Here is a 26,512-nt window from a genome sequence, read left to right as displayed (position 1 = left end):
TGTAGACTTCCCTCATTTCACATCTCTGGCTTCCCTATTCTACTTTTGAAGAAACTTAAAGCTATATTCAAGAAATATGCAGCTCCCCATTAACTTGTGAGTGGGGAGAGGAGGCAGAGATTGCTGATTTCTTAGATAAGTGACTGTCAAGAACCAAAGTAGATGCTACATTAATCCATATTCTTTCCTCTCCATAGAACACTGCATACTAACCTCTCTCCTTTGAGCTGCAGTAACTCTAAGTGATACAATCCAGAAAATTGGTTGCAAACATAGCATCCTTACTGTGCTTTCAGGCATATTGAATGCAATCCAGCAGGTCTGTGAATTCAAACTTTTTCAAATGCTTCATTTCTTTTGAAAACATTCATTGTAAGGCCAGGAGAAAGAAGAAAAAGTAGCCTCCTGTCTCTTTTAGTGTTGAGTGTGGAGTGATTAGTGCACCTGGCTGTGCCTCCTCACCTGTTTCCAATCATATTTGCAGAGCCCTAGGAAGCAGCTTGCCCTCCTTCTATAAAGGGCAGTTGTGCTGTTCTGCATGTTATTTGGGTTTTGAAGTTGACTGCTGGGGATGTTTCATTGATACCTGTGTAACGTGTTATAATTCCACTGACAAAGTTTGTCCTCTCCTGGACGTCCTGGCTGTGTCCTCACACACCTGAGAGCTCTGCTGCTGAACCAGGTCATCTAAAGGTAAGAGAAGTGCTTTGTATTGATGGGCAGCGTTGCTATAAAACTGTGAATGTGTTTAGGTTGAGAATTGTCAAGAGGTTTGTGTGTGGATGTTTCATAGCCTCTAATACAAGGATAGACGTGAGAGCTGGGTGGTGTGGACTATTTTCTCCACTGCCAGGAGAACTATGAACTCTTTCAGCAGCACAGGAGAGGGGTGGGATTGTGCAGTTGAAATAGCTCTGGAGGTCATGGCCTCCATGGCTGAATTGCTGGAGGAAGGTCCAGGCTATGTGTTTTTGTGCCTGTGAATGATTGTCCTGAGCTCTTTTTCTATTGGTATTGGTGATTTCTGTTCAGTTATCTAATGTGTTGGAAGACTGTGGCTAAAATGTCCTTTCTGTTGTTTTATGGTCTGCTGCTGAAATACTAGCCTTCACCTGAGACAACTACAATGGGAACTGTTGTACTCACTGCTGCTTGGTTTTTCTAATAGCATAGAGATTTTTCAGGTGCTGTGAGAATTATTGTAATTGGAATGGGTGTGGGAAAGGAGAGCTTTCCCTTTGCTCCCATTTAAAAGCAAGAGAGAAATTAGAAATGTTAAGCTGGAGCCAAGGTTTCCCCTGGACAACATTTTTCCTAATTCTTTATCAACCTCATTTACCGTTTCCCAGACTGTGTCTCAGTGATTTGGATTAGGTAGAGACCCACAACAATAAGTTAGAACAGCTCAATGCACTCAGTACAAAGGTTTTTATAATGTGGGGATGCTGCATGCATTTTTTCCTCTGAAAGACCCAGTTAGAATACAGAGATCTTGTAGGAGGGCGAAGCTGGTTGCTGTTCCAGTGCCAAGGGCAGAAGAAGAATATGATGGTGTAATTTGTTACAGTGATCCTAAACTACTAAAGTTCTATTTTTTTTTTTTTTTTTTTTTGAGACATGCAATCTGCCTTTTCCTGAAAGGGGCAGTCCAACTTGGTAGCAGGGATTTTTATTCAAACAAAACCAAAAGAATTTTAGGAGGAACGAAGTCTAAAGCAGGAAAAAAGTAAATGCTAGCAAATTCTAGCAGGTGTGCTAGAGGTACAGCTGGATCAGTGCTCATGAAGGATGGTTTCCCTCTCCTGCCTTTTTGAGAAAACAAGGATCAGGTCTGGAGCGTAACTTGTGCATCTCTAGATTAGAACTGAAGCTGTGGAATAAATTGCAACAAGCTCCTGGGAATCTCAGGGATGTTTTAAGAGCAGTGATGCACGTTGAATCTATCTCTTCCTTGTACTTGAGCAAAAGGATCCCCCTAACTTGTTCCTTCTTTTTATGCCTATTTTCAAAACCTGTGAAGGTCACGTAGTGCACTGTAGAGCTAGTGGACAATAAGCACAGCTGGAGCAAGGTTAATGGTCGTTATCTTTTCTGTTCCCATTCTATTTTCTCAACTCGTGTACTTTCCACTGAGCTTAATTGTCATGGTACCATCTCAGTACGTGCTGTTTCTGCTGCTTGTTCCTAGGATGCCGTTCACACCAGAATGAATTAATTCCTCCTTACTACTTTTGACCTTTGGATTAGATCCTTGAGTTTCTTGTGCCCGCAGTGCTCATGAAAAATGAGCAGGATCTTTGTTTTAAATCTTTGTCTTAGAAGGCTTACCAGAGTATCTGTTCAGTCTTTCCCATGTTCATCCCAGTCTCTTGTTACCTTTTTGTACAGCATGTTTGAAATCTTAAAGCAGAGATTCAGGGCAGAGGCTGTGCTTTTATGTTACTGAGGTCATCTTGCTTTCCATTTGAGCTAGGAAGAGGGGTTGAGAAGATGGATTCAATTCACCGTGTGAGCACTGAGTGAAGGTAGAGGAGGTTGATGCATTTCAGGACAAAGCTGTTCCTAAAGCAGTCTCTGCCTTTGTGCCATCTCCTCTGAAATTTCTGAGGTTTAACCAGCAAGCCAATGAGACAGCAAAATAAAGAGGAAACATTCTGAAAGGAGTGGTTTGTTCTGTGTGTGGGCATTGCGTGTGTTCAAGAGCTTGGACCAAAAAGTGAGGCAACCTAGAGATAGATGCTTGTATCCAAATGATTTTTCTTTATATTAAGAGAACAGGATCTAATCAGTAATCCAACAATCTGCACTATCCTTTGAGTGTTGGCAGGGGTCTGAGCTCTAAAATAGGAACTAAAGGGAAATAAACAAAGGTGGGCAGACTGCTCCTCAGCCTTCAGAGCCTTCACTACCTTGGATAGGCAGCCCATCTGGTGGTGCTCCCTCATAGACAGCGAGAGTTGTTCACCACATTCAGTGCAGGAAGGAGTTCAGGGGTTGGCCAAACTAATTCTTCCCTCATCTCTTCTTCTCATTTAATAGAGAGGAAACTAAATGGCAAAGTGATAAGCAGTGAGTCTGTCTGGATATAAACATAAGAAAGAGGAGGCTGAAATCAGCTTATCTTATCTCTTTACACTCCCACAATGTCTAACAAACTGCAGAAATAAAAGTGAAACAAGGTAGACTTTTTTCCTTTTTTTTTCCCTTTTGTCTAATACTCTCAAGTTTAAAAATACACTTTGAAAAGTAAGGTGAACTCTCAAGATTTAAGATCCCTGCAGTAAACCTCAAGATGCCTGCAAAATGGTTCATTTCACTGGTGCAGGTAGCTATTGACTTTCGATGTTTGATTTTGCTGATTTTATTCTCATGCTGTAACAAGCGACCTCCTAAACCCTCTGTGGGTTAACTCCTGCCATTGGTAACTACTTAAACTGAAACCTCAAAAATGCACATCTCTGAATGGGAATGTGTGGAACATTTCACCACTTGACGAAGAACCTAAACAGTGCTGGAGCTTGGTTTGGAAATCTATGATTGAAAATGAATTTCATTAATTTGGTGGCATGACTCAGTGTTTCTTAACGAGTTCTGGTTCAGCAGTGATATATTGTTCAAGTAACCTGCTAATAGCATCTTTAGGCTGTTGATACAGAAAGGAGCTGGTTTGGAATTTCTCTCACACCCTGTTACAATATTGCAGTGGGGCAGCTGCCATGATGCAGGAGAGGGATTCAGAAAGCTGTATTTCATGCTGTAATTTGAGAATGTAAGTAGGAATTCTAAATAGCTGTTTTGAGGGGCAGCCTGACTTGGGGGAATTTTGCAGTTCTTCACAGGCTGAGTTTTTTTTAAAGATGGGATTGTCACCAGAAGGGAAACACTGATGTTAGAACTAATTAACTTTTATCTCATTCGAAGTATGCATGTAGGTACTGATAATTATTACATTAATTGCCTAGCTCCTCTACTGAAATATGTAATACTGAGCATCTCTCAGAGAATCTGTTCATCCGCTTGCTGGGCCTCCTCCTGTGAGCAGGAAAACTTCAGGGCTCATTTCTAATGATAGCAAATGCCAAGCGCTCCAGGCTTCCCAGCAACAAACCAGAGCCCAAGGGGGCTCACAACCAGCTGCCTGAATACTTTGTCTTTCAGACACACTGTTTCTGTTAGCCAAAGCTGTAGCATACCTGACTTGCCATACTCTGAGAGCAAGGAGTGCCCAGAGAGGCTGTAAGCATCCCAGCTCTTCAGCATTGGAATCTATGCCTCCTGTCCTTCCTGCTCTTTGTGCTTCGTAGTGAAAGAATGTACTTGGCACTATTATGTAGACTTGTCCTCCTTTCCTTGTGCTTTTTTTTAAATTTTTTTTTTAAGCAAAGCATATTCTTGTATTGCTGCTTGCCTCTTTAAAGCACTTCTGGAACATTTTCATAGAAAATACCATATAATTTGTGTGTCTTTCCTTTGCTTGTTGTTGAAGCATTTAAACTTACCAGTCTTGATATTTTGAATCACTCAGTATTATTAATGAATAATCCTACTTGACACTGGATACTACTGGATCACTTCATGGTACAAGGAGATAGTAAAGGGGACAGGGCACTGTTTTACACAGGAGAATGCAAGAAGTGCTCAAGAGCTCCAATTTGCACCATCCGCTGTCAGCTACTATTAAACGAAGAATAAATAAAAATTACCCTACAACCTAGCACAAGTTGTTAGAAATAATGAGCAGAGAAATGCAGAGTGAGTTTAAGAGGGGCAGGAATCTTGTTGCCCAGATCTGAGCTATGATGAACTACAAGCTAGTAAGTCAGCATGTCCCTCTATTTGATAACAAGTTCCTCACCTTGGTATATGCATGAACAGCATAGAAACTCCTCCGTTGCCTTCAACACCAACAAGGGTGTGACTTGTTCTTCCTATCCCTTTTCCCATCTTCGATTTTCTTTCCCCACAGTGCCCACTGCCTCTTGCTTTTCTGCCATCAGTGTGCATAGATTGCTCTGTTAGCGGTGTGTTTCAGCAACCACAGAAGATTTTGTTACTCCAGGTAAAGGAATTTAAATGTTTTGTGGAGAAATATGGATATGTTGCTCAGACTTGACAGTAAAGGCAGTTTGGGGGTCTTGTTGACCATACCAGAACAAAGCCAGCTCGAAAAAGCCAATCAAGTTACTTGCATAGTCTATTGCTGAAAACAGATGGTTGCCTGTTTCCTGTCGGGAATATATTATATATCTGCTTTAAGGCTGCATGGGGACTTGAGGTTGGCTGGTCCTATTAATAATGCATGGGATGGCTGGATTTAAGCAATAATTATGCGTGGAGTATAGTGCAGTGACACATAGGCACAGAAAACGATTCCTTCAATAGGCTTGTTCCTTTTGGCGAGATCCTTTAGATAGCTAGTTTGTTTGACAGCTTTATACCCTTTTATTTTTTTTCTTTCCCCCCTTTTAGTTTTTCAACAAAGCCCAAACATTTTTGCTGAGCAACTGCATGGTGTTAGTGCAGTCTCTACAGGGCACTCAAGGAGAAAGTCTGCTCCCAGGGACTGGTGTTTATTGGCTTTAAATCTGTCCCATGCATCCTCTTAAAGGGGCAGGTGTTCTCAAAGGCAGAAGGCAGGCTGTGCAACCTCCACACGCAAGTGTTAAAGTCCATCCTGCTGCCTTCCCTGTGCAGCCTTCCTGAAGGATAGGTGCTGGAGCCTGGGCTGCCTTATCCCCAGGAAGAAGGGACATCCCTGGGAATGCCTGACTTGAGAGCTCCCAAGAGCAGCGAGGAAGCTGAAATGGAACAAGAGGAAAAGGATGTACCTTTTAACTGACTGAGCGGGAGGTGGGAATAGAAAGTGAAAAGAACTGAAGAGCCATGTTTCTGCCACCTCTTTAGGTCTCATATTTGGATTTTTAGAGGCTATTACTGATACAGGAATTCTCCGGTCTTAAACAGGGTGGTTTTTTTTTATATGCAGGTTTCATGAGCGCTTTACTGCTTTATTTATTCATAACTGCTGCCTTCAGAAGACATCTAGGGATTGAAAGTGCATGACTACTGAGTGCTGTCTGCTGTAATGCATTCAGCCATTTTCTTTAGATTAGCCACTCTGAAGTGCTGTACAGAAAGGCCCTTGTAAAGACAGAACGTTAAAGACATTTCTATCTACTTCAGCAATGACACCAGTCTCACCACTGCAGGGTCAAGAAGTGGTCGGGAATTCACTTTTGACTGCACAAAATTCTTCCATTTTCTTTCTTTTATGCTGTATGCTGTTTGTTCAGGGCAGAGCTTTCTCTTCATTAAATGCAATGGAAGATGAAGAGCCCTGCAGCACACCTGCCAGAGCCGACATGACACAAGCTCTCCTTGCACACCAGCCTTTGATTATTTCTCCTTTGTACTACCTTCATCAGCAAGAGCCTTTTTTTTTTTTTTTCCCAGAGGGGATGATCTAGGAATCCCATACCAGTTTGTGGCAATCTGGCAATCTTCACTTAATTAACTTACCACTAACTCTTAGCAGCTTGTAATCTTTTTTTTTTCTAGACAACATTTTCACGCTAAGTTCCTCAAAAGCCCCACAGTGTGTTTAATTGAAGACATGATAATTGTAAGTTACTTCACAGCTGTTTAAAAAGGGAAAGATCCATTAAGGCTATCTGAATTATATCACAGGAAAAAGTCTGCTTTATATTATATATGCTACCCTTAGGCTGAGCTAAATTGCTGTTTTTGCAGCTCAGCTGATGGCAGTAGTTTGAGATTTTTGTACTCCACTAATTTTTTTGAATGCATCAGAGATGACTCAGGAAGGGATGTTAAATTTAAGAAAACAAAGAGAACAGCATTGCATAGGCAAAGACGAGTCTGTTTTCTTCACTTTGAATTAGATTGGTGGTATCTTCAGTATTTTGGCTTGGATGCCAAGCAGGTGATAAGTGGTCAAGAGCTAAGAATTAGAAGTAGTATGTGGATCTGCAAGTTGTTGGATGCTTCTGCCCTTGTGAAAGGGCCAGCAATCAGCATGGCAGCACCCATAAGACATAAATGAAGTCATCTGGGAACATGTGAAGATAAGACATCTGGGGACTCTGAGTGTCCCTAAAGCCTGCTGGCTTTGAGATTGCTCATTCCACAGAGAGGTCCTCAGATTCTGTCTCTAGTTATAGCCTCCTTGAGAAATGTCCTGCAGAGAGAGACCATGGCTTCTGGTAATGGGAGTTTATTGCAAATTGCTAATTCTTTTGTTTGAACAGCAGGATGTGCTCTAAAGCTCCATTATATCCCATTAATAAGGGCAAGTGCTCTGCTGCCTCAGAGTGCAGCATTAGTAAGTGATAAAACTGTGTTGTGTATTTGTGACTCTTTCAATGGGCGATTTGTTCTAATAGTGGAGACTGCTGATAATAAACAGTAATTTTAAGGGTTTTGTCCTATTGTCTGAAATAGAAGTGAGCTCCCATTCCTTCACTTTTAAAGCTACTTCTGACTAAAATTCACATAAGTAATGCGGATGTGGACTTAAAGATTTTATTTTTTTTAGAGATACTAACGTGAGCTCTGAGCTAACTGAGTTTAAGTTTCATAGGATCCTGATGTTAACATATGATGCAACTGTTTAGTCCCAAGTTTTTACTAATAATCTTGAATAAGATTTAACTCTGAACTGCTTGTCTGTGGGAATTGTCTCCATTGATCTCTGGGTCTGATAATGCTGTAGCTTGGTGGTGTTTTAAACCCCTTTCAGTGGGGAATTTCCCATAGAGCATCATCTGACCTCTCAGGAATTCAGATTAATGGCCTGGATGGACAGGGATGCGCAGGGGGCTGGAGCACATTGGTGCCCACCTGGACAACAAACTGCAGTCTGGTTCCTTCCAGAAGGAACCAAGTATTGCATCCAGATTGCTCCATGATTCAGACCCAAGAGTTCTGAAGAGGGATGGGTGGGAGACTTGCTTCCAAAGCATACACCTGCTCTCAACTAAATCACTAATATAAAGGCATCAATTATGTCCTGAAATGTTTTGGGCAGCCCTAAAAATGATAGTGAATTCCCCGTGTGCTTGACCAGCTGCTACATATTACTTTAGACAGGAGCTGTATTGCATTGCCTGAATTTGTTTGCACCCTGCCTGTTCTTTGTGCTCAAGGGCACGCTGCCCTTCCTTATTAGAGCTGGATGCCTGGGATGGCCTGGGAGTTCTGAGGGATGGGAGCTGTAACAGGTTACTGTGCTGTAGCAAGAAAGTCTATTTTCTGTCCAGAACAATCACTATTAGGAAGAGGTGTTAGAGGGAAATGTTCAAAACCTTCTTAATGACAATGAAGTGTGGTGAAGGAGAATGTTAAAATGTAAACCATCTGGAGTGAATTAACCCTCCTTTCTTATTCCTCCCCCCCATGTAAGGACGAGGCATAGGTTCTCCTCTCATCCATTACCAGATCCTGAAATGACAGCAGTTCCTATGGGATTAAAAGTACACTGAATCAGAGATGGCTAAAACATTTTATTACAATCCCCAAGGAACAGCCCTTATGAATAGAGCTTGCTTTTGATCAGGAATATGAAACAACTCAGCCTTGGGGACTGTTTGCGGAGGCATTAGTAACATTTTTCTATCTGTTTGCATTTGAATCTCACCCTCATAGAATACAAATACCTTGTCTTGTGTTTTCATTAAGTAGCCCTTCAAAGAAAAAAAAAAAAGAAGTGTTAGCTCTGGTCTGTTAGTCCAGGTTTGATATTGACCAACCCAGGACTCCCTCCACTGCTGTCAGCACCCCGTTGCATTACTCACCTTCAGCAATTTAGTAGTGCAGCTGCATCAGCTGTTGTTCCTGGTTATGGATATGGACTGATATACTACAGAAGGAAGATTTACGGTGATATCCACCCAGAACAGTGCTGCTGAGACATCAGCCTTCAAAAGAAAACTGCCTACAGGGGCTTTTTTTGGTCCACTTTTAAATAAGTGACTCTTCTCACTTGGCTCTGTTTTCTCCAGTGTGAAAATGCAAGTGTCTTTTTAATGTAATGTGGTGTGGGGAGAGGAAAGCATTTTCAAGATGAAATGAAAATGCCTGGAAAATGTGCTGAGGCTTCCCCAAGGGACATTATAATAGTGTTAATAACAAGCAAAAATTCCCTGAACTCGTGACTTGTGATCCCTTGCCTTGCTGCACAGTCACTTTGCAAAGACTCATTCAGTACTTCTCACAACAAGGATTGCCTGGGCTGAGACTTGCAGATGCTTGTACTGCAGAACACCTCTTTGCAGCACCTCCTGAGAGCTGTGTGCTGATATCCTTCAAAGTTTATTAGGAAACATTTCTTCTCAGAAATAGTGATGTTGCATTGGCACAGGCTGCTCAGAGAGGTGTGGGAGTCACCATTCCTGGAGGTGTTCAAGAACTGTGGAAATGTGGCACTGGGTGATGTAGGCAGTGGGCAGGGTAGGGATGGCTTGGGGTTGGACTTGGTGACCTTAGAGGTCTTTTCCAATGTTAGTGATTCTGAAGTGATTGTTTTCCCTCAGCTTATTTTGAGAATCATTTGTGAATCTTGTAATGAGCTCAATGAACGATACAGCCTAAGCTCTTGTCTACAGACTGATATAGTAAAAATGGAGTGCGTGCAAGAACCTTTTTTCCTGAGGATGATACTGTGACCTTTATATTTTTTTTTAAAGCAGCTTTCCAAAAAGGGAGCTGTGCTCTGAATGACTCCAACCACCTTCTTTTCTCTGTCCTCACATAGCCAAAACCCAAAACATACTCTAATGTGGTCAGCCTAACAACAGCGATATCAGTAAGGATGACCAGTTGTTCTTGAACCATTTTCTAATGTGCTGAACACAACCTCTCAATCAAGGTTAGTGCATGGACATCTGTTGCTCTAGCCATCTTAGAGGGATAGATTAGAAGAACAGTGTCAAATGTGACTCATCTGTCATTCCTTTGCTGTCCCTCTCTCTCAGAGCGAAGGAACACAATCTGTTTTGGTAGCAGATTGGTGTCTCTGGCGTCAAAGCATGTCTCCAGTCTCATCTGTTCCAGGGGCAGTTGGTGCCACCCAGCCCAGCTGTGTCCATAGGGATCAGAACTGGCTGCAAAGCTGCCCTGACCTGCTGCAGCTGAACTCTTCTGGAGGATCAGTTTCTTCTGAGTACTCCCAGAGCCCACCCTGCTCTGGCTTAGCAGCTGGTGTTACCTCTGCTGAGCTCTCAGCAAATTAACCTCTCTGTGATCCTGGAGGGATAATCACTGCTCTGCAGCAGTTGTCTTTTTCATTGACTCAACTGTTGCATTTTATTGAAACCCTCCTCTATTTATACAGTCTTCTAGAAAAGCCATTAAAACTGACATGTATAGTCCTAAATCTGAAATTCTGAGAACTACTCTACAAAGGATAAAAATCAGCTCCAATTTTATCCTCTTTAAGCAGTGGCTCTGGTGTGTTCTCGTTAGCTGTTTCTGATTTTTAACTTGTTTTATGACAGAACAAATTAAAAGAGCACCTCAGCTCATTCTGACAGCGGTGTGCTTGGCGACGATGTACTCGTGTTACTGAATATTCAGGGCTCCTCGCTGCTGTCAGTGCTGCTTTGCAGTGCATGCTTGGATAAGCTGCAGCTCCGTAGGCAGGTCCCAATGGGTTTAAAACCCCATGGCCTATGCACAGCTGTAGGGTAGAGTCACAGGGTTGGTTGCCTCTGAGAAGCCTGGAGAGCTTTGGGATGCAGCGTGTTTCTCCTTGTCAATCAGTTATGGGTGTTGTGGGGTGTTCTTAATCTTTGAATCATTGGTGAGCTTTGGAGAGTAAATGTGGAAATCGGGCTTTTCTGTCTCTGTATGAAGCTGAGAAGTATTTATATTTAACTTCAGGCTGGAAAAGCAAATTTAAGCATCTTTTAGACAAGGTATGCTCTTCCCTTCCTCCCTACCCCAAATGATATGCTTTTAAAATAAATCAGAATCTGTCCAGACCAGAATAAAATAACCTCTTTTTCTTTCTAGTTAGACCTTTCAAAAGCATCAAACTTTGATAACATGGCCTTATTTACTGCCGATTTCACCCATACAATGACTTTAAAATGTCCTCTGTGTTTCAAGGATAAAAATGAAGCCAATGTTTGTCAGAACAAAATATTCCGAACAGTTTTATTCCCTAAAAATCTCTGACAAGTTTGTGTTTTTGCTCCCTCTTTCTCAAAGTGCCTAAGGTTATTATGTGTTTTGAAAGCTAGGGGGGAATTCTAAGACAGCTTGAACCCTTAGACAGAAATGTCTGTGTTGGCATGGGAGTGTGTGTGTGTGTGTTAGTGGGAGCTGTGGTCTGAGAGAAGTCTTAATTCTGTGTAGGATGAAGAAAGGATGCATTTCAAGTGTTACTCTATAATTCATGTAGCAAGCTTATTGCTGAGGTTTTAACACATCTTCACTTTGTGTTGGTCCCTGTGGGATTAAGGAACTGGGACTGCAGTCCCTGACACTGTGCAGAGTAGGGCTGTAAGGCTGGGGATGCTGTTGTCTGGTTGTCACCAAATCAGTCCTTCACAAACACAGCCCCTTTGAAAACAAATTTGAATTATAGAAATGTTAGAGTTGAAAGGGACTCTTAAGGGTCATCTGGTCCAGCTCCCTGCAATGAACAGTGGCACCTACAGCTCCACCAGGTGCTCAGAGCCCCGTCCAGCCTGACTTCAAGCATCTCCAGGGTGGGGCACCCACCATCTCTCTGGGCAACCTGGGCCAGTGCCTCACCATCCTTGTTGTAAAGAACTTCCTTATATCAGTCTAAATCTTCACTAAATCAATAGGGAGATGAAGTAGGGTTTCAGTGCCCAGGATCCCAACAAGGAGAATTAGGATGCCAGTGAAAATAAGAGTCCAGACCCTTTCCTAACCCAATTTGTGTCACTCTGCTGGTTTCCCTGGAAGCAGCTACAATTCACTGCAAACGCTAGTTTGATTTTTATTTTTCCTTTATTCCCTCTGCTAAATCTGGGATGTTGAAGGCTTTTCTTTCAATCCTTTGCAGATGTAAATCACAGAAATCCTCTTCAGTTGCATCTCTCTGGCAGCCAGAGCACAGCAGCGGTGCCTTTCTTAGAAAGGTACAGTGGGAAATCCTCTTGCTGAGTCACCCACTGCTCAGCGTGATCCGTTATGCCAATCCCAGCAAGGCGTCGGAGCCAAGGCTCACTTTTCCTCTAACGGCTTCATAAACTGGAGAGCCTAATTCTTGTCATTAGCTCAGGCTGGGGGACCTGCTGCCTTCTCCTTTTATCTATGCCCCCTCCACCTGCCTGCTTTCCTCTAGATGGCATTACAGGAGAAAAGGAATTCAGGTGGAAAAGCAGACTTAACTGCTAGAGAAAGCAAACTTGCAGGAGCTGCTTTGCATTTTGATGGTGCTGGATTACTTTATCCACTAGACAAGCACATGCAATATTAATACCTCCCATGTCAATCTCAAGTAGGATGCAGATGAGTATTTGCTCTGAGCAGTTTTATTGATTGGTTCCTCATCTAAACAGTTTTCTCCATCCTTCTTTTTGGGTAATTTGCCAATGATTTCCCAGGATTTTTGCGTTTGTGCAGGAGGGAAAAGAGGAAAACAGAATCATATAAGTACAACTTTTGATATGAAAGGACAAATGGAAACCCTTTTTAAAGGCAAAAAGCCACCTTGTCCTTTTCTGCCTTTTATGTTCTCAGTTTTTTTTTTTTTACAAGTAACTCTGAGATTGCAGAAACAATTTATTCTGCTCTATTTTTCCTAGTTTGTTTTCCCTCCTGCATTTGACAGTGCTATCTACATAATCAATTTCACTCTTCTACTGTAGTAATTCCTCTTTTTATGGGGCGCTCAGGCAAGCTGCAATGAGGGAATTTTTTTTTTCTTTAAAGACTTCTTCAGCTGCCTATACTGGCTGTAATGCAGGCTGTTGTCTGGGGAACTGAGGGACTGTCTCACCCTCTAAAAGTTTAGTGCACTCTTCAAATATTTTCATTTTAAGAGAATTGGGAACCAAAGGCTTTGAGCAGCTCTTTTAGTTCTCATAAAAGTCTTTTCATTACTCAAACTGAGCTAAGAATCCTCCCTCTCTTGCAGAATTCATCTCATCTAAATTGTGCTTGAACTGCATGCAACTTATTGGGATGCATCTCACAGTGCTTTGTCTGTGATATCAAGCTCTACCATGCTTTCATGGGCTGGATCTCCTCTGAAGCACTCTGGGATCACAGTGACCTTCTTTGTGGCTTCATTATAGGGGTTCTGTTGCCGTAAGGTCCACATCTTTCTCCTCAAATACTCCCAAGTACAAGAATCCAGCTTAAAAATATCATTTTTAAAAATCCTAGAATAGTTTTTTAAATACCAGTTTTGTTGATCGTGTAATCAGTGTCGTCCAGACCTGCATGATATTCTTATAGGATCTGCACCTTCTGCTGCATTCAGGAGGATGACTGTCCTACAACATTAGAATATTGAGATTTTTTTAGTTAATATTTTTCCCTATCGTTGTTTCAGCTGTGGTTGTTTCTTTGCACCTCCTCTGCCCCATCCTTCCTGCATGATCAAATCATGTTTACAGTATGCTCTTGTCTTTGGTGTCCAAATCTACTAAGCAGCTCTAATTAATACAAATAATAAAGGTTTTATTAGCAACACGCTTTTGTCACTTCTTTTAAATTATTACTTGTCTATTTAAAACAGACGGTAAAACAAGATGTATTCAAGGCAAAAAACGTATTTCTTTAGCTCCCGAACTGTGTATTCTGAGAATAAATAAATCATTCCAGCTGGCAACTAAAACATTCTGGACTTCCTAGTGTTTACTAGTGAGGAGGTTTTATAAATAAACGTAAACTGGAAATGAATGATATCACAAGACCATGTCTAACCACCCTGTTGTGCTGACCTGTGTGGTCAGTCAGCACCCATTTAAGTACACCCAGTGGAACCTATGCAGACACTTGGACATCCATGCAGGTTGGTTGGCTGGTTCTGCTGTAAGGCCAACATGTGCAGGGTGATCCCAGTATCTGCTGGGTTTAGCTGTGCCTGGGGTTGGCGGTGACACCGCTGTGACTCGTGGCTGAAGTTTCTGCATTGATGCATGGGGATTATTGATGTACTTGGGAGAGGTGCAGTGCCTTGAGATTTTGGAGAGGAATGCCTGGGGAGTCTGAAATCTTTGTGAAATTGAGTATTGATTGCTTTTGCTTAGAGAGCTTCAGCTTAACTCAGGGTCCTAAGATTTCTAAGGGTACTATAAATGATTCATGTGTGTTCCACTAAAGGGAATCTTTTTATTGGTTTAATATCCCACTTTTAATGTATGCTTCCAGCATTAGCTCAGCTGTGGTGCTAATGAGGAAAACTATTGGCTCTTCTCCTCCTTATTCCTCTCTCCCTTTCTTTTGTGGTGACTCCACTTAGGACTACCAAAGCAGTGACTCTAAGCTAATATAGGCTTTGCAGGGGGGAAAAAACCACATTTCTATGAAACTCTTGGATTGGGCCAGGAGTTGACTGGGCCTAAGGAGTGACAGAGGTAATCTACATATGACTGCATGGGCATAACCTACCAAAATATCCCCCTCTGCATATGGTGTAACTCAGTGGAGGGTGATAGAATCAGCCCAGGCATTGTTAGAGAGGTGAGAGCTGACTATTAACATAAAGACAAGGAATCTTCTGGCTTTCTTTGTGTATTTTTTTTTTTCTTGTTTGCTTGTTTCTATTTGTTTTTGTTCTGCTTCTGGCTCTGTCTTCTTAATCAAAAATATTTAAACAGTTTCTTGATGCTTGCTATTTAATTAAACCTCTCTTTTCTGAGGAAAAAAATAAATTGTGAGTAACGCTTGCGGTGAATATCCCACTTAGGTTCTTTAAAGATTGATTTCAAAAATATTCATTTGAAAAATCTAAGTGTTGGCACTGGGCCTTGCTTTGACTAAGTGCTTGTTTTCTCTGATCCGCTAAATGTTATCTTCCCTCTGTAAGAAAACCCCTTCTGCACACACCTTCTGCTTGCATCGTTCTGGGGTCACTCAGCTGAGGGAGCCCCTGATGCTTCCTGTCCCCTATGTGCTTTGTATTTGAACTTCTGTTTATTGCTTCAGGTACAGAATTCAAGCCTGGGGGTCTTGCAGTTGTTCAATTATGAGTGGAAGTTCTTCTGATTTATGCTAATTAAATGGGGCATCGCCTGGCTTTGTGTTGATCAACAGTTTGTTTTCCAGGTTGTGCTGAGAAGGTAGCATTGCGATGTGTGCAGATACAAAGTGTCTCTATGGAAACAAAATAGATGAAATCTGGGGCAACTTCAGCTTTTGTGCCTTGCACAGGCAATGCTTGCTACTGATATTAAAGTAAATCCAAGTTTTCTCTATTTGTTAGCAGCTCATACTAGATAACTGGGCAGATTCAGTTCTGTGTGGCAGTGCTGCATCTTGATTAAATTTAGCATTGAGGGTGAGGAAACCATCTTCCTGAGGTCCTGTTGGTAGTTGGGATGTTCTCAGTGCTGACATGTAACATCTTTCATAGAGAGCTACACTTGCAGTTGTGGCTGTTCCTTTATCTGAGACTTTGTTTCTGTATGTGCAGTTGGATTCTCATTGGCTGCTGTGTGAATGAGTGGATGGGAAAAATGTACAGAGAGGATCAGTTTAAAAGCTATTTTTAATACTATGTTATTTTTTTACTAAGGAAATGATGGGCCATGAGTTGGACATCAAACAAATCTAAGTTCCTCTAACAACCGCCAGCCTTCTTCTCCATCAAAGTCTGCACTTCTGAAACAAAGCATGGCAATGTGTTTATAGGCTTCCCTCTACTCAAATACTTTGAGTAGAGCTGGTAACCTTGCATGCAGACCAGTGTTCCCACTGACTGTGGCATTTAAATTGGCTGATTATAATGGTGGGATCTTGTCTTGGTTTTTGAAGGTGGTTGTGAGCTTCAGTCCCCTTTAAATCCCTGTATCCAGCTCCTTGCCAGTGAGGATGCAGATGCTTAAAACAGCAATGTTTTCTCTGACCTTGTGCTCAGTTTACAGAGGGAAAAGCAGGGTATCAAACTCACCAGTTAGCTTCCCCCAAAACTTCTTGTTCTGTTTTATTCTTTGCGAAGGAAACATTTTCTTGTGTTCCAATTGTCAGCCACACAAACATTCAGAGCCAGGTAAAACCAAGGGATTCCCTGTTCAAACAAGCAAGCTGCAGCTCAGCAGAGTGCTAGAAACAACAGCCTAGAACAAAAAACAGGCTGACAAATTGAAGGAGCTCTAAGGTGCACGTAGGTTGTTTTTTATGCAGCGTTTTCTGTGGCAGTCTGATGAAGCACTTAATAGAAAAGAGACTTGTCTATGTAAAATCAGAGGAAAGGAGAGGCAGAGATAAAAATTGCAGCTTGCATATAGGTAATTGAGGTAGTTCTATTCTGTTTGAGTTGAGGGAGGATTCTTGAGAGGCAGAAGAGGAGAATACGTCTGGTTTCTTGTCAGTGTGCTGTGCAGCCTCTTCCACACCTGCATGGTCAGCAGTGTGAATTTGTTTGAGAAGAATGGCTAATTTTTGGTATTCAGCCTTCATTTTCTGTCTTAGTACGTCCCTTTCCAACACTGCAAATCTTCAAGAAGATAGAAGAAAATAAAAGCTAAAATGTTTTTTGTCTGACCAGCACTAATCCTTTTATTTCTGAAAGCTAAAGATGAATGAAACTCAAATCCAAACTTCCTCTACCAGATGTTGCTTTTGTGCCTTGGCAACTGTTGTGAGTGTTGTTCAAACCAATGTTACCAAAGAGAAAAGAACTGGGTTGCCTTGTCTGCTCATTGATATGCTGGAGGTGGCTGGAATTGGTCTTTCTATATTGTGTCCTTCCTGTTCCCATTTCCTTCCCCTCCCTTTTTCTTTTAGACAGGGATAAATTGATAATGAAGTCAGAAACACATTCCAATTTGAACTCTGTGTTTTCCTAGAAGCGTTCCTTAAATGCAAATTCTGCTTCTTTTCAGAAGGCCAAAACAGATTTAAAAGGCACTGGAATGAGGAGTTGTTTTATTAAGTCCCCCATTTTTCGTTCAAAAACACTTGGAAATTGAAAACTCTTTACCACAATTAATGTGTATTAATAATTCATCCTGGCGGCAGCATCCGTTCTGAGCCACTGCTCCTCCAGATAAATATTATTATCCTTCCACTGAAGTTAAATTTCTGGTGTAGCTGTGGGGATTTTTTTTTTTTTTCTTTTGCAGAATCTTAATGTTCTGTTTTCTTGCTTGCTTCTGAAAATATGGAAGTGTCCCCCTCAAAATTACTAACATTCTTCAATTGACACATTCCAGTGAATCATCCTAGGGACACACAGTTAATTTATATGTTAGTCAGGCAAGGTTCAAATTATAAGAGCTAAAAAAGCGCAGCTCGGTGTTGAGTTCCAATGCTAACATGGCATTAAGGCTCAGTGGATTCATTTGATGAATGACAATAATTAGTAAATATGAGTTCTCATCAAGGATATATGTTTAAGCTGGTTGCTTCGGGGAATTATATGCACCTATAATAACCTGGTATTGTCTCAGATGCTCAATCAGAACCCCCTTTTGAAGCCCACAGGGAAGCTGGGAGTGCACGCCCTTCATCAGAGAGGTTTCTTTGCATGAAAGACCAGGTTATTGAATACAGAGAGCTCATTAGTGCAGGTCAAATACTGCAAAGCAGCGTTCGCAAACATTCACTTCTATTCAGCAAAGCTGTTTGGTCCAACTATGTTTATCCTTGCTGTTTGCTATTCTTGAATATTTGCACATATGTTCTGGGGAAGCCTGCTGTTCCTGCCGATATCCAACCTGCAAGCAAACCAAGGGATGTGACAGATGAGCGCATTGCATCCTGATTATTTCACATTCCCCAGAGTAAAAACTAAGCAAAACTTTTTAGTTTTCCAAGAGGAAAATCAGGGTTTTATGACTTCCTTTACTATGCGTTATAAACGGATTAAGCTGTTGTCAAATAAATCCCTGGAAGGAAATAACTGAGATCAGTTCATAAGTGCTGCCCCTCCTCATCCTCCTGACCCGTTCCAGTCCTGTGGGTTGGTGGTGTATGTTTCTGAAAGGATTGATTACTGCGGGGTTGGCTTTTGTATGTAACAAATCCTTGGTGCAGTACGGAGGGCAGGGAAATAAGGGAAGAAGGGGACAGGCTCTTAATCAGGGTTTGTTGTGATAGGACAAAGGGAAACGGTTTCAAATGGAAAAAAGGGGAGGTTTAAGCTGGATGTAAGGAAGAAGCTTTTTACACTAAGGGTGATGAGGCACTGGCACAGGTTGCTTAGATTGGTGGTGGGTGCCCCATCCCTGCAGACACCCAAGGTCAGGCTGAACGGGGCTCTGAGCACCTGAAGGAGCTGTGGGTGTTCCTGTTCAGTGCGAGGGGTTGGACCAGGTGGCCTTTAAGGGTCTATTCCAACACAAATGACTCTATGATTCTATGGAATAATGGGCTTAGGCATACACAGGGATTTGGCACTGTGGGGAAAGTGTGGCTGCCTAAATATCGTGCCTGGAAGATGGCAAAGGAAAGGTTGTGTTCTTGGGGAAAAAGGTATGTAGGTCATGCTTGCTTAGAGGGATGCTGTCTTGGAAACTGGCCATGCTGGAGATCTCTTAGAGCTAAGATTAGTTTTGGTTTGGGCTGATCTCTGCACAGGGGGCTTGAACACAAAAGACAAGGCATGGTTTGCATTGTGAAAAGAAGGGGGGATGGAAAAGATCTTTTTCAGAAAGAAAAAATGGAATAACTGAGGCCAGGTAATATTATACTTTGTGTACCAAGTCTTCAGAGAGATTCAAGATGGCTTTTAATCAGTCTTTGACAGCCATTTCACTTTTTGTACTTGTAGTTTTCCCTATTTTCTGTGCTAAGCAAACTTTCATTGAGTTAAGTGCAGTGATTTATCTCCTGTATGTAGGAATTGTTTCCGTAGTTGGAGCTCAAGAAACAAAGTGTTCATTTATCTTATCAGCTCCTAGCTCTTGATCTTAGAGAAGCCTCAAGGAAAATATATAGGTGTATATATATATTAAGAAGAAAAAACAACAAACCACCAAACAACATCAGGTTGTGACCACAAACACAAACCTGTGCTGCAGGTACAACAGGCAGTGATCTGGTAATGGGAATGTATCGCTTGCATTTCTTCTGGGCAGTATTAAACTCCAGCAGGAAAGGTGAATGAGGTTTTTCTATTTTAATGCATGACATAGGACCCTACTGTGTTGGTAAATGCATTGCAATTATGGATTTGAAATAAAATCTTTCTAGTGAGAAGTGGATGGGGAGGGAAGCAGCCAGTGAATACCTATGCTGAAAACTGCAATGTTGGCCCTGGACCCAACGTCCTCAGCTCCTATTAAAGTGAAAGGATTCCTGGATGGTTCATACCAATGTCTTAACCTGATTTTATTAAGAGAAAGCCATCCTCCATGTGATGGGAATCGTGCATAGCACAATTATTGCCTTGTATAAGCTGTGAGTAATTCAATTGACACTGGAAGAAGTGTCTTGAGGAAGCCAGGTTTGATATCTGAATAAAACATTCAGGTTTTAAATGTGATGTTGCTTGAGCTGCTTCAGTTCTGAGGATGTCGGTTGTTATTGTTATCTTGGGGGCAACAGGTTTAACTTAAGTTCTGGATAATCACTGAATGAAGCATGAAAGTGTTTCCCTGTGGATTTTTTCCCCAAAGACGCTTGCAGCCTGAAAGCTGTTGTGTCACATAACCAGGGACCCCAGTAGCACCAGGGAGCAGGATTGGAGTCTCTGCAGTCCCAAACCAGTGCTAAATTTGTAGAATGGATATTCTTTGAAGATAGGTGGCTTTTTTTTTTTTTGGTTCCCAGCCCCAAAGTACTGGGAGATGCTTCATGGGAATCCCTCCCAGCTCCCTCATCCATTTCTCTGCCACAAAGGCAAAACTGAGAACGCTTAAGCCCTCCCTTGCAAATACTTGTCTGCTTATTGAATCCTCCAGATGAAGGATATAGTGCAGCCTTTCTTGTTTTCTGTCATCCCCAACAAGGGAGACGGATGTGCCACCAACATGGGTGACTTCCCCAAGGTCGTAGGGAGCCTGCAATAACACAGAGAGATGGAGCCTTAATCTTCAACTCCAAGGCCTGTCTCATATATTATTCCTGCCTTTTCTTGGATGCTTTTTAATTTTACGACCAGTGGTGCTCCAAGTCAGCTGGCAGTCTATTACCCTTGCTTGGGAATATATTTTATTATTATAATATTATTGTTTTCCGGGGAGAGCTACCTAGATGTATTTACTATACAAGGTAGAATGTGCAATTTTCTTGGAGAGGATGAGGGGGAAACTTTATTGTGAAGTACCTTTCTTCTTTTGCTGTAGAGGAAATGAGCCGTAAAGAAGTACAGCGCCTTGTACAAAGGCTTATTTGTGTGTATGTAGAGAAGAAATAGTCATGAAAAATTACTGTGACTGTTACAATCATTTTTCAGACCGGAAAAAAAAAAAAATACTGTAGAACTAACTTTCCAAACTTGCAAGAAATTTCTTGGCTAAACCTCCAAACCAATGAGCACATCAGTGAGAGGAAAGCCTATGTGAGATTTCTGGATGCTGAAACAGAGCCCCAGCACCAGTATTGATGCTGCGCTCTATTGCTAGCCTCAACATGCATTGTCCTTTCTCCTCCCTCTCTTATCCCCTTGTGCTACATTTTGTCGGGAGGCTGAGCTGGGCACAGTGGTTGGGAAGCACCCAAAACCCCAGCACTCAGCTGTGGTGGCCATGGAGTTAAATGACTGCACCAGCTGCAGTGTGCTAAGCTCAGCTGATGGGAGAGCACTGATTTAATCTTTGGAATGATTCCCCTGAGCTGCGGAGATCTCCTGTAAATCTTGTTTGCTTTTCTTTCTGCCTTGCTTAGGGAGGGGAAAAACAATCTGAGGAATATCCTACCTTTGGTTATTGTCAGGAATTGCAACTGGTGTCCCCTGAGAGAAGGCAGTGGGCGGAGGGATGGCTGGGTTTGCATAGGATAGCACTGAACAAATTACCATAACTCCTTCCTCCCTGCACACAGCCAGCCACAACCCAATCTCTGTCTCATTGTAAGCAGTGTTATTTTGTGGTGCAGGCAGGTGTCTGTGTTGAAATGGACCGGTGGTCTCCAGAGTGAGAGGAGAACAGGTCTTCTGAGCACTGTCATCCATAGCACTAACCCTTCTAAAGTCTTTTTGAGGAAAACTCTCCCTTTAGTGCCTGCTTTTTGATGCAGGTGGCAGAAGGGGTCATCATACTATCTGCTGATGGCTGTGAGGGGTGGGGTGGGCTGAGAGGTGGGGATGTAGAAACTCAGACTTCTGAGGAGTGAGTCTTCACTCCATCTGGAAAAATGCTCTTTCTAGTTTGTGACTGTACTTATTTTCTCTGCCTTTGATTTTTCATGTGAATATCTTCCAGAAAGTTGGAGAAATACCTGTAGCCCAATTAGGAATACAAATACTATTCAGGTCTACCTTCCATGGTAGACTGTTTCTAAGTGTGCCATCCTGTCTGCTGTAGGAGTCACCTTTTTTTTCTAGCCTGTTCTCAAGCTGTGAGAAAACTTGTCTTTTATGCTGAGGATGGCACTGGTGGCACTTCCTCCTTTCCCTACTCCACCACAGTCTTTTTACACAACTATTGTCACCAGTGTGGTTGTCTCTTGGATACTGAGATGAATTCCAAGCTTGTTTCTCTGCCAGTGACAGACAGGACTACGTTGCATGTTATGTTCCTGCAGAATACAAAAGGAGGAACAGGGAAAGGATAACATCATGCATTGGTAAAAGCAGAAACCCAATCATCAGCAGGTGCCTTAATGCAAGATCAGCTGGAGCACAGCTCCTGTATTAGCACTGCTTTCATAGATCCATGAGTCAATTGGTAGTATTGTGATATATGTTCTTCTAATGAGTTCTAAAATCTATTCTGGTTTTAAGTGCCAAGGAAGCTCTTCTGGTATTGGTATGCAGGATTTGGGGCTGCTTTCTCTTTTCATGGACTGGACAATTGCTTTCATTCGAATGCTGCTGAGCGTTCAGGTGATGAAGCCCACCTTTGCATGAGATCGTGTTTTCAGTTCTTGCTATTCCATAAACACAAGAGATCTAAAAAGGGTGAAAACACAAGATTTTATGTGCATCTATGGTTTGGACCAATTTAATATAGATTCAGCTGTGACTTAAGAACCTGTAGTTCCATGATAATGAAACCAGTGTGATGTAGATATTTTGTGCCAGTCCCCAGTATGACTCAATCAGTTGCCTCCTTCCTGGGTGGTTTTGAATACGCAGGGATTGTATGTTTGGCTGGTGAGATGTTTTGCTGTGAAGTGTATGCAAGCAGATATTGAGGCTATATCTGCAAAGGCTGGCAAATGAGACTTCTGTTGTTTAAACAGTGAGGAGAGTCTTTGCTCTGTACATAACGTTTGCCTTTGCAGATTTTTAGCCCAGTACTCAGCTAAGTTCCCAGCACTAGATGTAGGGGGAGGAATGTGCAGCTCGAGAGAGAGAAGTGAGTGTGGGGCAGAGTAGTGGGGAGATCATGATGTAAGCCAGGGAGAGTGTTTCATCCTGCCGTGGGAAAGACAGGAAATTGTGCTATTTATTACCTGTCATCACTTGCTAAAATAATTATTTTGATTTATAAATGAGATTCAAAGGAATCCAGCTATGACTTTGGTGACTTTATTTAAAAGCATGGAAACGGCTCTTCAGAGAATGCTGCTTTATTTTGTGTTCGTACATTGCTGAGCATGGGAGGCTGCTCAACAGCCAGGCTCCTGGGTCCAATCTCAGCACTACTAACAGTAATTTGGAAATCAGAAATGAATTGCAGCTGCTTGCTCCAGGCATCCTCCTCTCTCCTCTGCCAAATGCAGTCTAACACAGCCCCCCTACTTCAGACAAGTTTCTGTTGTTTGTAAGCAAATGGTTCCTCACCCTTTTCAGTCACTGTACACAGAGCTGTGCCTTCAGTATAATTTGTAGATCAGCAGCTGTGAAGTGTTTCATAAGCTGGAAATACTTTTTTTTTTCATTGGTGATAAGTGAAGAACATCTTGGCATCATACCTTGAAGCCAAACTATATTAATTCACATCCTATACCATTTCCTCCTCATTGCCTCTTTTGCACTGTGACACGAGCACAGGCAATGCTACAGTACTGACATGCAGTAATGTCAGAGCATCCAGCTCTGGAACTGAGCTCTGAGGCTCCCCTAGGCACTATGTGATGCAGAGAGAGGGGTGAAGCCTCAGGGCTGTCTTGATGACCTCCCTAGAGAGTGCTGTGTTTCAGTGGGACTTGTCTTGCATTTGGTTTCTACAAAAAGAATGTGAAATGATTCTTTTGCTTTTGAGACCCTTTGGCTTTCACTGAGAATGAAATAAAACTGGGGAGCTTTTCTGGAGTGATAGGGGCCTGGCAAGGTGTGTCCTTTATACCCAGCTTTTTGTCCAAGGCTGGGTATAGAGTGCAAGTTGTGTGAGGGAGCGCATTTACTGCTCAGGCTGTTATGTTTGCTCTCAGGTAATTTAGGAAATCTGTCTTCTACTTGCTTCAAAAATCTGAATCTTTTGTTAGATTTTTCAGGCATGTTCTCTATAATGAACGACGAGCAAAATCAGTGACATTCTTCTTTTCCTATCAATCTCTTTTCCCCTGCTATAAAAACAGCAACATCTTGAGCCAGCTCTGCTCTCCCAGCTGTCAGTAACAGATACATTTGTAGTGAGATAAGAATGGTAAGAGAACTACATGGGTCACAGCAATTGCTCTCCTCGTGCCAGCTCTGTCCTGCAGGGGATAGGAGCAGCAAGGCCAGCAGCATGTTCATTTTCAGATTGCACCAGTCCTAACCATGCCCATCTAAAGCTGCCAAAGGGCCTTTGTAAGATCTTAATTGGAAATTGCATTAATGCCAGTGGGAGACTGACATCTCTTCTTGATGCTAGTGAAAGGAGTTAAACTTGTCTGAGCAAAGAGGGGCTGATCCATGCTAATACCCACAGTAGGGTTGTGTGGGAGGTGGTATTTTCTGTATTGAGTGACTGAAAACTCCCAGGTAAAAAGGTCCTTGGGTACCTCTATGGTTTTACAAACATGTTCAGACCTGTGCGATATGTGGAATAAATATTTAATCCTGTTTGTTCTGTTTCAGACAGTTTCTTTCTATAAACACAAATATGTGCCATGTTAAAAACCTCAGTAATTCTGGATGATTTAAAATCAACTAAAAAACCCCTTAAGCCTGTGTTTGTATCAATTTCTAAGACTGTCACCAACTGCATTGGAAGAGACAAGCTTTTCCAGAAGATTAAGATGTTTTCAGAAACAGATACCCAAACCAGCTGGCAAGCTAATTTCAATATTTGCCCAGTCATTATATTAGTTAATAAATGGAATTGGCAAGGGGAGGATGCCAAAACAGGGGAAATGTTACAAATAGACTTCAAGCAGAAACAAACCCAACCCTGTTTTGTTCTGAAGTGGGTTCCTCAGTTCTGGTGAGCTGTGCCTTCTTCTCAGATGTTCTTTATGGCATTATTATCCCCAAAAGAAGCAGTCATGCTTGGAAAACCCATCTGTTTTAAAGTTGTACCGCCACCCTGTATATACATGCAGATGGGGAAGCTTTTTATTCCTCTCACTGCCAAAGATTTGCTGCTCTACCATGGCAGCTACTGCTCAGTACCTGCGGTCTGCTGCTGAAGCTGGGAGATGCCTGGCTTATCCAGTCTGAGTGCTGAAAACTGTGGCTCTGGACTGCCTCACCAAACCCCAAAGGCTGCAGTGTGGTTTTGAGTGAGGTTGATTTGTTTTCAATAAAGAACTCAAGGATGTTTATGAATGAGAGCTCAGGCCACTGTTCAAGGCTCAAATCAGTGGTTTCTTCCTCTGTCTGTGGCTTTCTTAGTGGCTTGTTCTCTGCCCTGAAGATTTATTTTCTCCTATTTTTCTCCATTCCGTAAGTCCTTCCAAGCCTCAGGAGAACAGATGGGTATATCAATGTCTGACTTCCCAGCTGGCTGGCTTTGCGTTCCCAGAACTGTTTGTCCACCTTCAAGAAAGCATTTCTTTGACACGTGTTCCCAGAGGTAAAACCTGCCTTTTGTCATCCTTGCAGAGCAGAGAGGGGAGGAGGGATGCAGGCATGTGCTTACTATCCTGCAGTCCTGCTGTAAGTGTCAGGGCACTGTGCTGGCACTTCTCTGTGCGTCAGAACTCAGTGTTCATAGACTGCCCTAAAGATTTCTGGGTTTCATCCCTGTGTGGCTGCAGCTTTGCTGCTCTCAGGCCCTCGGTGTCAGAGTGCCTTCCATGTACAGCTCTGATGCTCACAGTTTTGTACTCGGGTGCTCTGGCATCGCTGATGTATTTGGCCAGCTGTTGTTTTCCCTAAAATCTGTATGAAGTCAGTGCGTCCCTCAGAAATGCCATTACTCCTGACATGAAAACAAATGCTATTCTGCTCTTGTGGAAAGCCAAGATTTATCTTTTTAAGAGACCTGTCTGCTGATAGCATCTTAATACTCTGAAGAGGTCGCCAGGAGTGGAATGATTGAAATTTTCACTTTCAAGTGCACAATTTTTTTTTTTCCTGGTGTTAAGCAAAAACTTTTCAAGTGAGCCTTGTAAATTTCTGCTGGCCTGAGGCAATCAGTTCCTTTAAATGGTATTGCTTATTTTAAAATACCGTAAAATAGAAATAAGTGCATAGGGAGATATACAATCCACCCACTACTGATGTATGCCTTTATGGTATAGGCATATGTTATAAACCCTTCTGTGCGTCTGCCAACTGCTTGGCTTAAAATGTTCTTGGGCTTTTATTTCCAAATCAAGTTTTGTGCAGAGAAGTTTATAAAAGCCCAGTGGGATATGCAAATAAAAGGATTTTGCCAATTAACTCATAGCTAAACAAAGCATCAAAACCTGAGACAAAAAGATGTATTTCTGGGTCTTGCTTTTAACACTCAAAATTTTCCATCTTCCAGGACTGAAGCACATCTCTGATCAGGAGGACCACAAGAATTTGGATTGCTCTTACGCTTTCACAAGACTCACCAGTAACTTGTTTTCCATAGATACAGGATGTAAAGTAAAGAATGTATCCCCACAAGGAGTACTGTATTCCTCACAAAATAGAATATAGAGTTTACTTCATCTTTCCAGTGTCACAAGCTGAAATGAGCATCTGCAACAATTGGTCCTGTCTAGTCAGCAGGAGCTTGGGCAGAGCCACGAAGGAACTGTTCTGGCTGAAAGCAGAATCTGGAGATCACTGGCTTTGGTGCAGTGGGTGTTATGAACCCCTGAACTGGTCAATAGACCTCACCTCTGTCTGGGGTTGGACCCGGGTTGGACCCAGGTTTGATATTAAGGAAAAAATTCT

At 42.2% G+C, this 26,512-nt stretch overlaps 1 long non-coding RNA gene across 1 annotated transcript in view; it reads left to right on the top strand.

Moving 5' to 3' along the window:
• The first annotated feature begins 449 nt into the window (after window positions 1-449).
• LOC149916623 (uncharacterized) overlaps window positions 450-26,512 on the top strand; it is an 82,623-nt gene continuing 56,560 nt past the window's right edge. Inside the window, exon 1 of the long non-coding RNA XR_016469462.1 lies at window positions 450-693. This is a non-coding gene — a long non-coding RNA (uncharacterized LOC149916623). The remainder of the gene's footprint in view (window positions 694-26,512) is intronic.

Source organism: Phasianus colchicus, chromosome 10 (assembly GCF_987193195.1).
Source record: "Phasianus colchicus chromosome 10, bPhaCol1.hap1.1, whole genome shotgun sequence".
NCBI lineage: Eukaryota > Metazoa > Chordata > Aves > Galliformes > Phasianidae > Phasianus > Phasianus colchicus.
This window is presented reverse-complemented; position numbering and strand designations above follow the sequence as displayed.